Below are 12,860 nucleotides of genomic sequence, written 5' to 3'. Positions count from 1 at the left end.
GCCTTTTTTTTTAACCCCTCAAATTGGTGTCTCCTGCATTTATTATAAAGGTTGGAAGAACAGAATTATTGTTGGCATTGAGTAGTCAGTCACTGTAAATTATATACATGTTCCTGGAAATGATCCCAGAAAAACCTTAAGCTTAAGAATCTTCTAATCAAATGCAAGACTTACTTTTTCAGAAGACTGTTTCATTTTCCTAGGATATTTATTCAGGCTGATCTGTGCCTGAAAGAGAATGTTTCATAATTCCAGCCTAGATTTTCTTGCAGAAAATTTAAGCATTAAATCTGATGGTATGTTTAAATAGTTATTCATAATTCATAATTATGGATATTTACTGCACACTCCTTATATGAATGACATTTTTGTTTCTGTATTTTAGAATTGAAAAGTTGGGCTTTTGTTCTTTGGAACTAGTCATTTTCAGAGATACCCACCTTGTTATTATTAATAAGTTTATGGAGAAACGAGAAGTTATTAGGGAGGCACAGTTTTTAATCTCCTTGAGTCTCCACATAAAAACAGACCTATGACAATGGCAAAACCTGAAACCCACAGGCAATATAATATCTAAAGCAAACTAGGTGACAAGTTATCCCCACCTCTGGTATCAGTAAGTGTAGGGAGGAAGTGTAGGGGAGGCGACATGGTTTCTGCTGTCTCTGGAAACTGGTAACAGGTACTCACTAGAAAGCATGGTGGGCCAATGTGAAACTAGAAGCTAAAACTAGGAAGGAGCAAAGGAACTATGATAAGGATGGATGTTTCTAGAGCAATCTTGGCTTATGGAGTTGTGAAACTAACCAAATAAGGCTCTTATCTTGACAGAGCCCTGCTCTGAGGGGAAATTGTTGGGAATCCAGTTCAGATTGAGCAGGGTGGATAGGGGCAAAGGATAGAGAAGGACCAGGTGAAAGTGGGGCAGGGAAACAGCCAATAGATCTCATAATCAAAAAGCCTGGTTTTGAACATTAGATGAAAACAGCAGAACAAGTTGCTGTAGGACCCTGCAGCTACAAAAGCTATGCCGACCCACCCTCCTTTCCCAAGCATACAGGGAAGCTCATCTCAATTTTTATCTGTTTATCTGGTGTGCTTTTGTTGCCTGTAGACATAATTCTGCTCCTTATTTGTCTCTTTTATATAACTATATATATATATAAAACTATACATATATAGTTATATGTATATATAATTATATATAATCATATATAATTTATAATTGTGTATAATTTATAAATAATCACATATAATTTATGTATACTGTATAAGTGGAGTAGTTAATTTACATTTATTTATATAATTTTTACATTTTTCCATTATGTGTGTAGGTGTAATTTTATATGTCACGGAGAAGAAGGAGCAGAATAGTATCTGTAGGTAATCCAGGCCCACCAGACTTTCAACTGCAAACCAGGAATTTAAAACAACCATGATTAATATGCTACAGGTTCCAATGGATAAGGTAGACTGCCTGTAAGGACAGATGGGCAATGTAAGCAGAGAGGTGGAGATTCTAGGAAGGAAGGAAAAAGAAATGCTGGAGATCAAAGACACTGTAACAGAAATTAAGAATGCCTTTGATGGGCTTATTAGTAAATGGGACGTCGCTGAGCAAACAGTTTCTGAGTTTGAGAGTATCTCAAAAGAAGCCTGTAAAAGTGAAAAGCAAAGAGAAAAATGACTGAAAGAAAAACCATAACAGAATTGAGTATCTGAGAGCTGTAGGACACCTACAGAAGTTCTCTAGAATCATGATGAAAGGAATAGAAGAAATATTCGAAACAGTAAAGACTGATAATTTCCGCAAATTAATGTCAGACGCTTAACCACCGATCCAGGAAGTTCAGAGAACACCAAGCAGAATAAATGCAAAAAACCCTTACACATAGGCGTATCATTTTCAAGGTACAGAAAATTAAAAAGTCCAGAGAGAAGCCAGAGGGAAAAAACTTACCAATGGAGGAGCAAAGATAAGAAGTACATCCAACTTCTCAAAACACCACTGGAAACAAGAAGAAACTGGAGTGAAATATTTAGTGTTGAGAGAAAAAAAAAACTCTATACCAACCCAGAATTCAATATCCTGCAAAATTACCCTTCAGAAGTGAAGAAGAAAGACTTTCTCAGACAAACAAACATTCAGGATATTTTTTGCCAGTAGACCTGCTTTGCAAGAAATGTTAAAAGAAGTTTTGCAGTAATAAGGAAAATATATAGGTCAAGAATTCTAATCTTTAGCAAGGAAGGAAGAGCATCAGAATGAGTGGTTAAAATAAAATCTTTTTTGTTCTTATTCTTAATTGACCTAACAGATAGTTGAAAGTAGTAATAGCAATGCTGTATTTAAATATATACATATGTATTCATTTAATAATTTTCCAAACAGAAAGCACCAGGCCCAATGGATTATTCACTTACTTTTTTTTCCTTCCTTCCTTCCTTCCTTCCTTTTTCTTTCATTTATGGCTGTGTTGGGTCTTCGTTGCTGTGTGTGGGCTTTCTCTAGTTGCCGCGAGCGGGGGGCTACTCTTCATTGCGGCGCGCGGCCTTCTCATTGCGGTGGCTTCTCGTTGCAGAGCATGGGCTCTAGGTGCGTGGGCTTCAGTAGTTGTGGCATGAGGGCTCAGTAGTTGTGGCTCACGGGTTCTAGAGTGCAGGCTCAGTAGTTGTGGCACGTGGGCTTAGTTGCTCCATGGCATGTGGGATCTTCCTGGACCAGGGCTCGAACCCGTATCCCCTGCATTGGCAGGTGGATTCTTAACCACTGTGCTAACGGGGGATTCCCTCACTTATTATTCTTAAGGAAGACACTATACCAATTCTTTATAATCTTTTTCAAATGATTGATGCAGAAAGAATACTTCCTAACTCATTTATGAAACCAACGTTACCCTTATATCAAAATATGATAATGACATTACAAGAAAAAAAAACTACAGACAATATCTCTTTATACGTAGATATAAAAATCCTCAAGAAAATATTAGTAAATAGAATGCAATAATGTATAAGAAGAATTATACACCTTGACCACATAGGATTTATTCCAGGTATACAAGTCTATTTCAACATTCAAAAATCAATTAATGTATCCATCACATCAATAGAAAAAGAAAAATCACACGATCATATTAATAGATACAGAAATTGTGTTGGAAAAAACAACATGCATTCATGATAAGAAAAAAACCCAAAACTCTTAGTTCCCATATAGTCTTAGTTTACTTTCTCAACTCGATAAAGATTATCTACAGAAAACCTACAGCTAATATACTTAATGGTGAGAAGCTTGAAGCTTTCCCGCAAAGATCAGGAACAAGCCAAGAACATCCCCTCTCATCACTTCTTTTCAACATTGTACTGGAAGTCCTAGCTGATGCATTGAGACAAGAAAAGGAAATAAAAGGCCTACAGATGGGAAAGGGAGAAATAAAACTGTCTTTGTTCATAGATGACGTTATAAATCTATGTAGAAAATCTGAAAGAATCAACTAAAAACTCCTAAAATTAATAAGCAATTATTGCAAGATACAAATTTAGTATACAGAAGTCAATTGCTTCCCACTATACAGATAATAAACAACTGTAATTTGAAATTAAAAACACAATACCATTTATATTAACATGCCAAAATGGAATACTTAGGTATAAATCTAATAAAATAATATCTATATGAGAAAAGCTATGAAACTTTGAAAGATATCTGAGAAAAATTAAATAGGTATTTTGTGTTCATGGATAGGAAGACTCAATACTGTCAAAATGTCAGTTCTTCCTGACTTGATCTACAGATTCAGTGCAATCCCTGTAAAAATCCTAGCAAGTTATTTTGTGAATATTGACAAGCTTATTCTAAAGTTTAGTTGGAGGGGGAAAAATAACCAGAATAGCCAACAGTGTTGACAGAGAAGAACAAAGTTGGAGAACTGACACTATCCAACTTAAAGTCTTGCTGTAAATCTACAATAATCAAGACAATGTGATAATCGTGAGAGACTGGACCAGTAGATCAATGGAACAGAATAGAGAGCCCAGAAATAGACCCACAGATAAAGTCAGGTGTTCTTTGACAAAGGAGCAAAGGCAGTCCAGTGGAGCCAAGATAGTCTTTTTAACAAATGGTGCTGGAACAACTGGGCACCCACATGCAAACAAATGAATCTAGACACAGACCTTACACCCTTGACAAAAGTTAATTCAAAATGCATCACAGACTTAAATGTAAAATGCAAAACTATAAAATCCCAGAAGATAACATAGTTAGAAAAACTTAGATGATCTAGGGTGTGTTGATGAGTTTTTAATTACAACAGCAAAAGCACGATCCGTGAAAGAATGGATAAGCTGGACTTCATTAAAATTAAAAACTTCTGATCTGAGAAAGACAGTGTGAAAAGAATGAGAAGATAAGTCTCAGACTGAGAGCAAATACTTGGAAAAGGCCCATCCCAAAATATAGAAAGAACTCTTAAAACTCAGAAATAAGGAAACAACCTGATTTAAAAAAATGGGCCAGAGGCCTTAAGATACCTCATTTAAGGAGATAACAGGTTTCCCCTGCCATCTGAAAGTAGAGCATTCCTATGAAACTTTTCATACGGCAAAATGGCTTAAAGCAAACAAGCAGTTACCTTAGGGCACATCTTGCTAACAGAAGCACAAATTAAACTGAGATAAAGCACAGATGCTCACAGACACAGTCAAAGCTGTGGCTGCTTGATGCTGAGATGCTGAGTGTAGCTTCTGAGGAAGGACTGCGTGAAGACAGTTTGGAGGCTTCTTACAAAACTAAGCATACTCTGACCGTATGACCCGGCCATCATGCTCCTTGGTGCCACTCTTGTTGCTGATAGTATGGGCTGGATCTATAATGGCTTTGCTGCAAGACGAAAGCTGAACGCTGTTTCCGCTTCTTGCCTTTGTTCGTAAAAGCAAAAATCCTCTTCTGATTTATTTTGATTAGCAAACAGGTACTAATGTAGATCTTCCCTAAAAGCAAACTGGCATAAACATAGACTTTTGAAAAGCAGGGGATACCTGTATATAGATCACAAATAAGCACATGAAAAGTTGTTCCACGTCTTACGTCATTAGAGAAGTGCAAATTAAAACAATGAGATAGGCCCTCTGCCCCGCCGCTCGCTCTGTTCCTCACGCTGCAGCCCCCGCCGTAGCCACCGTGGAGCCCACAGCCACCGCTTCTGAGCAGAAGATGCCTGTGCCTCCCACGTATGCTGATCTTGGCAAATCTGCCAGGGATGTCTTCACCAAGGCTATGCATTTGGCTTAATAAAACTTGATTTGCAAACAGAATCTGAGAATGGACTGGAATTTACAAGCTCAAGTTCAGCCAGCACTGGAAACCAAGTTACAGGTGGACTGAATATGGTCTGACGTGTACGGAGAAATGAAGCACTGACAACACACTAGGCACAGAGATTACTGTGGAAGGTCAGCTTGCACGTGGCCTGACGCTGACCTTCGATTCATCCTTCTCACCAAACACTGGGGAAAAAAATGCTAAAATCAAGACAGGGTACAAGCGGGAACATTATCAACCTGGGCTGTGACGTGGATTTCGACATTGCCGGACCTTCCACCCGGGTGCTCTCGTGCTGGGTTATGAGGGCTGGCTGGCTGGCTGGCTGACTGCCAGATGAATTTTGAGACCACAAAGTCTCGAGTGATCCAGAGCAACTTTGCGGTTGGCTACAAGACCGATGAATATGAATTCCAGCTTCACACTAATGTAAATGATGGGATGGAGTTTGGCGGCTCCATTTATTCGAAGGTGAACAAGAAGTTGGCAGACCCTAAAGCCAACTATCAAACTGACACTGTCAGTTCTGCTGGGTGGCAAGAATGTCAGTGCTGGTGGCCACAGTCTAGGGCTGGAGTTTCAAGCATAAATGAATACTGTACAGTCAATTAATTTTAAACTATTTTGCAGCATAGCTACCTTCAGAATTTAGTGTACCTTTTAATGTTGTATGTCTGGGATGCAAGTATCGCTAAATATCATGTTAGACTTCCAGGTTAAAGGTGATTCAGCTTTAGGGTGTTACCCTTTCAGAGGTACAGAAGAAACCCAATTTCAAAAAAGGTCCTTTCAGCTGTAGACTTGAGGGGGAGCTTGCTGGCCCCTCTAGAGACGTCAGGTTTCTTTTTTACCTAGAAACGGCTGCAAGTAGATGTTGGTAATTTGCAGGCACTTTGTAATTTGTAAATTCGTATTAAGTAAATGAATGAAATTGTGATTTCCTGAGAACTGAACCTTGGTCTCCTACCCTGATTGAGGAGAGGCTCTTTGATGGTGTATACAAACTCATCTGAAAGGGACTTTTTTAGGCAGGGACTTTTTCCACCCCAATCCATCACCTCTTTTACACCAAAAGTAGTCTGCAAGGAGTGGTAGCTGTTTCTTCTGTGCCATTTTGGGGTGGAGAAGGTGGATGTGATGAAGCCAATAATTCAGGACTTAATTGTGTTTTTTCTCATGTTGTGTTTTTTGGCCCTTGCACCAGAGTATGAAATAGCTTCTAAGAGCTCCAGCTGCAAGCTGAGAAGAGTCTCTGTGACTGTAATCACATGGTGACAACACTCAGAATCTAAATTGAACTTCTGTTGTATTTTTGCCACTCAGTTTACTTTTTAGCAGTTTAATGGGGACATTTTAGAGTCTTTCATTTTGTGTGGAGTTAGTTCCTCCCCTTCAAATGCTGTAATTAACATCACTTAAAATAAAACTTGAATAAAATATTGAAACCTTAAAAAACAACAACAACAACAAAACAATGAGATTCCACTGTGCCTATTAGTGACCAAAATCCAGAACATTGGCAATACCAGATGCTGAAAAGGTTGTGAAGCAACAGAAATTCTTATTCGTCATTGGTGGGAATGCGTAATAATAGTTCAGCCACTTTGGAAGACAGTTTGGAGGCTTCTTACAAAACTAAACATACTCTGACCATAGGATCCAGCCATCATGCTCCTTGATATTTACCCAAAGGAGCTGAAAGTTTAAATGTTCACACAAAAAGTTGCACATGGATGTTTATAGCATCTTCATTCATAATTGTCAAAACTTGGAAGCAACCAGCATGTCCTTCAGTAGGTGAATGGATAAATAAATGGTGTTACATATAGATAGTGGAATATTACTCAGTACTCAAAAGAAATAAGCTATCAACCCATGAAAAGACATGGAAGAAACTTAAATGCATATTATTGAGTAAAAGAAGCCAATCCAAAAAGGCTGCATACTGTAGGATTCCACCTATATAACATTCTGGAAAACTCAAAACTATGAAGACAGTAAAAAGATCAGTGGTTGCCAGGTGTTAGGGAGGAGGGATGAATAAGAGGATTTTTAGGGCAGTGAAACTCTTCTGTATGATATTCTCATGATGGATACATGCCATTATACATTGGTTAAAATCCATAGAATGTACAGAACCAAGAGTGAAAACTGTGGACTTTGGGTGATTAGATATGTCAATGAAGGTTCATTTCTTATAACAAATGTACCAGCTGGTGAGGGATGTTAATAATGGCAGAGGCTTAGCATGTCTGTGGGCAGAGAGTGATGGGAAAATCTTTGTGTTTTCCATTCAAATTTGCTGTGAATCTAAATATGGTATAAAATAATGCATTGAAATAAAAAGGGCAACAGAAAATGTTAGGTATAAGAGAATGCACTTATAATAAATGACCCTGGGAAGAAAACCAAAGCTCAAGAACACTTGCTTGAAACCACACATTGAAAATGCATGGTGCCTACCTAGAAAATCACCCTCTTAGTTGGCCCAGACAGATAATCACAGTAAAGCTATTGGAGTTTAAAGGTAAAGAAAAAAAATCTTTTGAATCCAGGCAAAATGACCAAGTCACTTTTAAAGGAAGGAAAATCAGATTGTCATGATACTTATTTTTAAGACCAACACTTTATGCCAAATGAAAATGGAGTAACATATTAAGAAACTTAGGGAAAGCAAATATGTGTCAAAGATTCTAGCCAACCTGACTTTGCATACAAAGGCCATAAACTATTAAGAAACTATTTCTATCTGAAATTTACAAAGCACACTATTAAGTAAATGTTAGGTCAAAGGAGAAATGTCAAGTAAAATGGAAAAATTTCTTAAACGTAATGAAAATGAATACACGATGTTTTAGAATATGTGGGCATATCTAAGGAAGTTGTCAGGAGAAAATTTTTCGCATTAAATGCATGTATTAATAAAAATTAAAAAGAAAATAAATGGATTAAACAAGCAGATAAAAAACTAGAAGAATAACAAAGTAAACAAAAGAAAGCAACAGGATAGAATTAATAAGGATAAAAAGGAAATTGATGAGTTAATTTAAAAATTGGTTCTTTGGAAAAATTCAACAAACTAAGATAAAGGGAGAAAGTACAAATATTCTTGTGTATTAGAAGTTACATAAAGGTACAAAAGGGAAAGCAGTCATAGCACAGTAAATTAAATCCTAAGGGACCATTTGCTCAATTATATGCAGGTAGATTTGGAAATCTTCATGAAATGAATCATTCTGTAGAAAAATTAAGTATACTCCAGAAAGTCTAAACAGACTAATTGTCATAAAATAAAGTAATAAAAGAATTTCCTGACAAGAATTGTACCAGGGTCAAATAAACCCCTTCTTAACTATGCAGCTTAAATTATTCCAAAGATAGGAAAAGAAGGAAAACCTCCAAAGTTGTTTCATTGAGTAAGTATAACATGGATTCCAAAATCTTAAAAAATTATTTTGGAAAATTATAGAACAACTTTAGTTAGGAATATTGATACACAATTCCAAAATAAAGTATGTTTTAACAGAAAACAATGTTGCATTAAAATATACCTCATGACCAAGTGGGGTTTATTGCAGGAATTCAAGAGGGGCTCAATACCAAAAACTCTGTTAGTATAATTCTTCATATTAGTAGAGCTAAGGAGAAAAATTCTTTAGACATCCCTGAAGGTAGGGAGAAGTCTCTTGACAAAACTTAAAATCTATCTATGTTTCAAAAAATTATAAAATAGGAATTGATGGATAGCTCCTTAACATTTATTTTACAAACGCACATGCACATACACACACACACACTTGGCACACTTCAGTTCAAAAGTCAGCACCTTATTTACCGGGGGTGGGACACTAGCGGTTTATTTGTTTATTTTCACATATTGTATGGTTTTTATTTATATGAAATATACAGAATAGGCAAATCCATAGAGACATAACGCGGACTAGCGGTTGCCAGGGGTTTAATGGAGGGTGATTGCTTAATGGGTCCATGATTTCCTTTCGGGATGATGAAAATTTTTTGTAGCTAGTTAGTGGTGATGGTCGCACAACATTGTGAATGTGCTGAATGTCACTGAATTACACACTTTAAAATAGTTAACATGGTGAAATTTATGTATCTATTTGGAGTAAACATTAATTCCTTTTACGTTTTAATTGAAGTATAGTTGATTTACAATGTTTCAGGTGTACAGCAAAATGATTCTGTTATACCTCCTATATATATGTACATATATATGTGTGTGAATATGTATAGACATATTCTTTTTCAGATTCTTTTCCATTACAGGTTATTATAAGATAGTGAATGTAGTTCCCTATGCTATATAGTAGGCCCTTGTTGTTTATCAATTTAAAATATAGTAGTATGTATCTGTATCTGTTTTTTTTTAAATAAATTTATTCATTTTATTTATTTATTTTTGGCTGCGTTGGGTCTTCGTTGATGCACTGGGCTTTCTCTAGTTGCTGCGAGTGGGGGCTACTCTTCGTTGTGGTGCGCGGGCTTCTCATTGCGGTGGCTTCTCGTTGTGGAGCACGGGCTCTAGGCATGTGGGCTTCAGTAGTTGTGGCTCGCGGGCTCTAGAGCACAGGCTCAGTAGTTGTGGCACATGGGCTGAGTCACTTAAGGCGGATTCTTAACCACTGCGCCACCAGGGAAGCCCCAGCATGTATCTGTTAATTCCAAATTCCTAATTTATCCATCCCCCACCCTTTCGCCTTTGGTAACCGTAGGTTTGTTTTCTGTGTCTGTGAGTCTGTTTCTGTTTTGCAGATAAGTTTATTTGTATAATTTTTTTATTCCACATATAAGTGATATCTTATGATATTTGTCTTTCTCTGTCTGCCATACTTCATTTAGTATGATCATCTCTAGGTCCATCTGTGTGTTTTATTGGAGTATAATTGCTTTACAGTGTTGTATTAGTTTCTGCTGTACAACAACGTGAATCAGCTATATGTATACCTATATCCCTATACACTAGTTGCTTGAATTGGACATAAGTTAAAGATGGGCGTTCAGTATCTCTGCTGTGCATGTGTGTTGGAGGGACAAGCCAGTGTTATCAGACATAGAGACTTAAGTTTGGATGTGAAGAGGTAAAGCATCTCTAGTTGCAGATGATCTGATTATATGTCTAAGACTACCAAATGAGTCAGTGGAAAAACTACCAAAAATGGACTTATGAGAGACATCTGTAGAACAGTGAGTTATAAAATCAGTGTACCAACAGCCTTCATATATGCAGACCAGTTAGAACGTACACTGAAAGACACACATATATGGAATGATGCTTGTGCACACATACATACCTACACACATACAAACTCAAGTTTACATTAAGTTCGAAAGGGGACCAATGATTGTCTTAGGCCAATCATTTAACAATAGTAATGGAGTGGTCCCTCAAAAAAGAAAATTCATTAAAAAAATAGTATTCTTGTTTAATGATTTTATTGCTACACATATAATTTTATGGTACTACTCTTTTTGTGGACTCAGGACGGGTATAGTAAGAGGATCTTTAAGATTTGTTTCAGCCCAACACTCCAATGATTCTGTATTTCTAAGACTGGTCCATACTTACCGTATCTATAAAACAATACTATTGATTTTTATTAGGCCTCCAAAAAGGAAGTTGAGCCTTTTAGGTAGAACAATATCAAGAACCCTTTCTTCCAATTCCTATGGCATCACTTTAATTAAAAGTATATCTTCCCATAATGGAACATGATAGAGCAATATTTTATCTTCAGTGACTTCTCATTTCAGGATATTATTCACCATCATAAATAATGCATTAGTATATTAATGATGCATAATAGTTGTGATATTCCAGATGAACTGCTGCTCTTATTCAAGTGAGAATTTTTGAATAATAAAAATGTCAGTATAAGATAAATGCTGGATGATGTAAGAAAGATTCACTTTAAAAATCAAGTTTATAAAACATTTTAAATATTAGATGCTTTCTCAGTGTTTTTCATAAAAATTAATTGAGGTAATAAAACATAATTATAGGAAAATAAATATTAACATTATTGCCGTTTTGTTCTATTTATTCATTGTGACTTTCACAGAATTTTGGGCAAAAGGGAGGTAAAAGACCAATGTGTTTGGGAAAGAACATAAATTATTAATAGCATTATTTGTTTCTCAGAATCCTTGTGTTTTAGTTATATAATTATTTTTTCCCCAATACATTAAGAGGAAAACAAAGTACGTGGTAGGTGTGGCAGAAAGGAAGTACCCTAATAATGTATGACTATCTAGTCTATAAGGAATAAATGATTGCTTACTTAAAGTTCTGATAAAACAGAAAAGTTATAAGAAAATGTCTAACAATTTTTTGGCAGATCATTCTGTTGGCCAGAATGGAACTGTTTGTTAAATTATAATTTATAAGTTGTGTGGAAATAATTCTTGTGTTTTAAACACATATTGATGCTGCTTACCCAGTTAGGAAAGGGTGGTGACTTGAAAGGATAAAGATGATGACATAATTGAAATCCCCAAAGGAGGAAGCATTTTATGGAATACTTGAATAATACAGCATCAGTAAATTGTCTTAGGAGCTAAAGACTCATTCTTGGAATATTTTAAAGATTTTAAAGAAATTCTCATTGTAGTCAAAGATGAGCTTCTGGTCAGTGTGTCTCAAAATGAAATGAAAACTTAAGAAAACCCTGAAATCTTAGACTGAAAAACAATTGAATCTAAAATCTGGGAGAGATATCTACTAATTATAAGGTAGATGGAACCAGTTGGAGAAAAACCTACCTGGAATTCACCTCTGATACACACAGGTTTACCTCAAACACTAAGGAAAGATTGGCAGGCACTTCAGTCCATCAAACCTCTCTGCCTCTGACCCACAGGCTGTGCTAACAAGCATAGTGTGAACAAGCAGTCCTTTGTACCCTCCACCACTCTGTGCCATCAACTCAGATTCCCATGGGCATTGGTAGGCAGGAAGCTGGCGATGACCCAGTGCATTTTGGAAGCTTAGTCCTCTCAAAGTAGTAAAGGCATATGCGGAGATAGGAACAGGATTGTGGAAGTATAGGCTCGGGAAGGAGAAGCTGCTAAGTTAGAAGATCAGAGCTGAATTGAGTGAATGCCTGTTTAAAAAAAAAAAAAAAAAAGATCTTGCACACCATCTTTTTTTCTAGATCTGAGAGTATGATTTAACCATCACTGGAGTGAACACACTGCAGCAAATTGTTACCTAATACAGGGGTTGGCACACTTTTTTCTATAAATACTTTCTGCTTTGTGAATCAAATGTTTTTTTTTCTTTTTGTTAGAACTACTCAGTTCTTGGAGCATCGTGGCATGAAAACAGCCATAGGCAGTATGTAAACAAATGAGCATGGCTGTGTCACAAAAAACACCTGTATTTATGGACACTGAAATTTGAATTTCTTATGATTTTTATGTTTATAAAATATTACTTCTTGTGATTCTTTTAACCATTAAAAAAAGGTTAAAGGCACTCTTAGTTCATGGGCTGTACAGAAACAGACAGTGGACC

General features: G+C 36.4%; 1 protein-coding gene and 1 pseudogene across 1 annotated transcript in view; both read left to right on the top strand.

Moving 5' to 3' along the window:
* The window catches only part of RYR2 (ryanodine receptor 2), a 523,123-nt gene that overhangs the window by 4,904 nt on the left and 505,359 nt on the right, over positions 1-12,860 (top strand). The gene's annotated exons all lie outside the window — the stretch shown is intronic.
* LOC103085142 (voltage-dependent anion-selective channel protein 1 pseudogene) lies at positions 5,219-5,938 on the top strand (annotated as a pseudogene).

This window comes from Lipotes vexillifer, unplaced genomic scaffold (genome assembly GCF_000442215.2).
Source record: "Lipotes vexillifer unplaced genomic scaffold, Lipotes_vexillifer_v1.1 scaffold1088, whole genome shotgun sequence".
Taxonomy (NCBI): Eukaryota; Metazoa; Chordata; class Mammalia; order Artiodactyla; family Lipotidae; genus Lipotes; species Lipotes vexillifer.
This window is presented reverse-complemented; position numbering and strand designations above follow the sequence as displayed.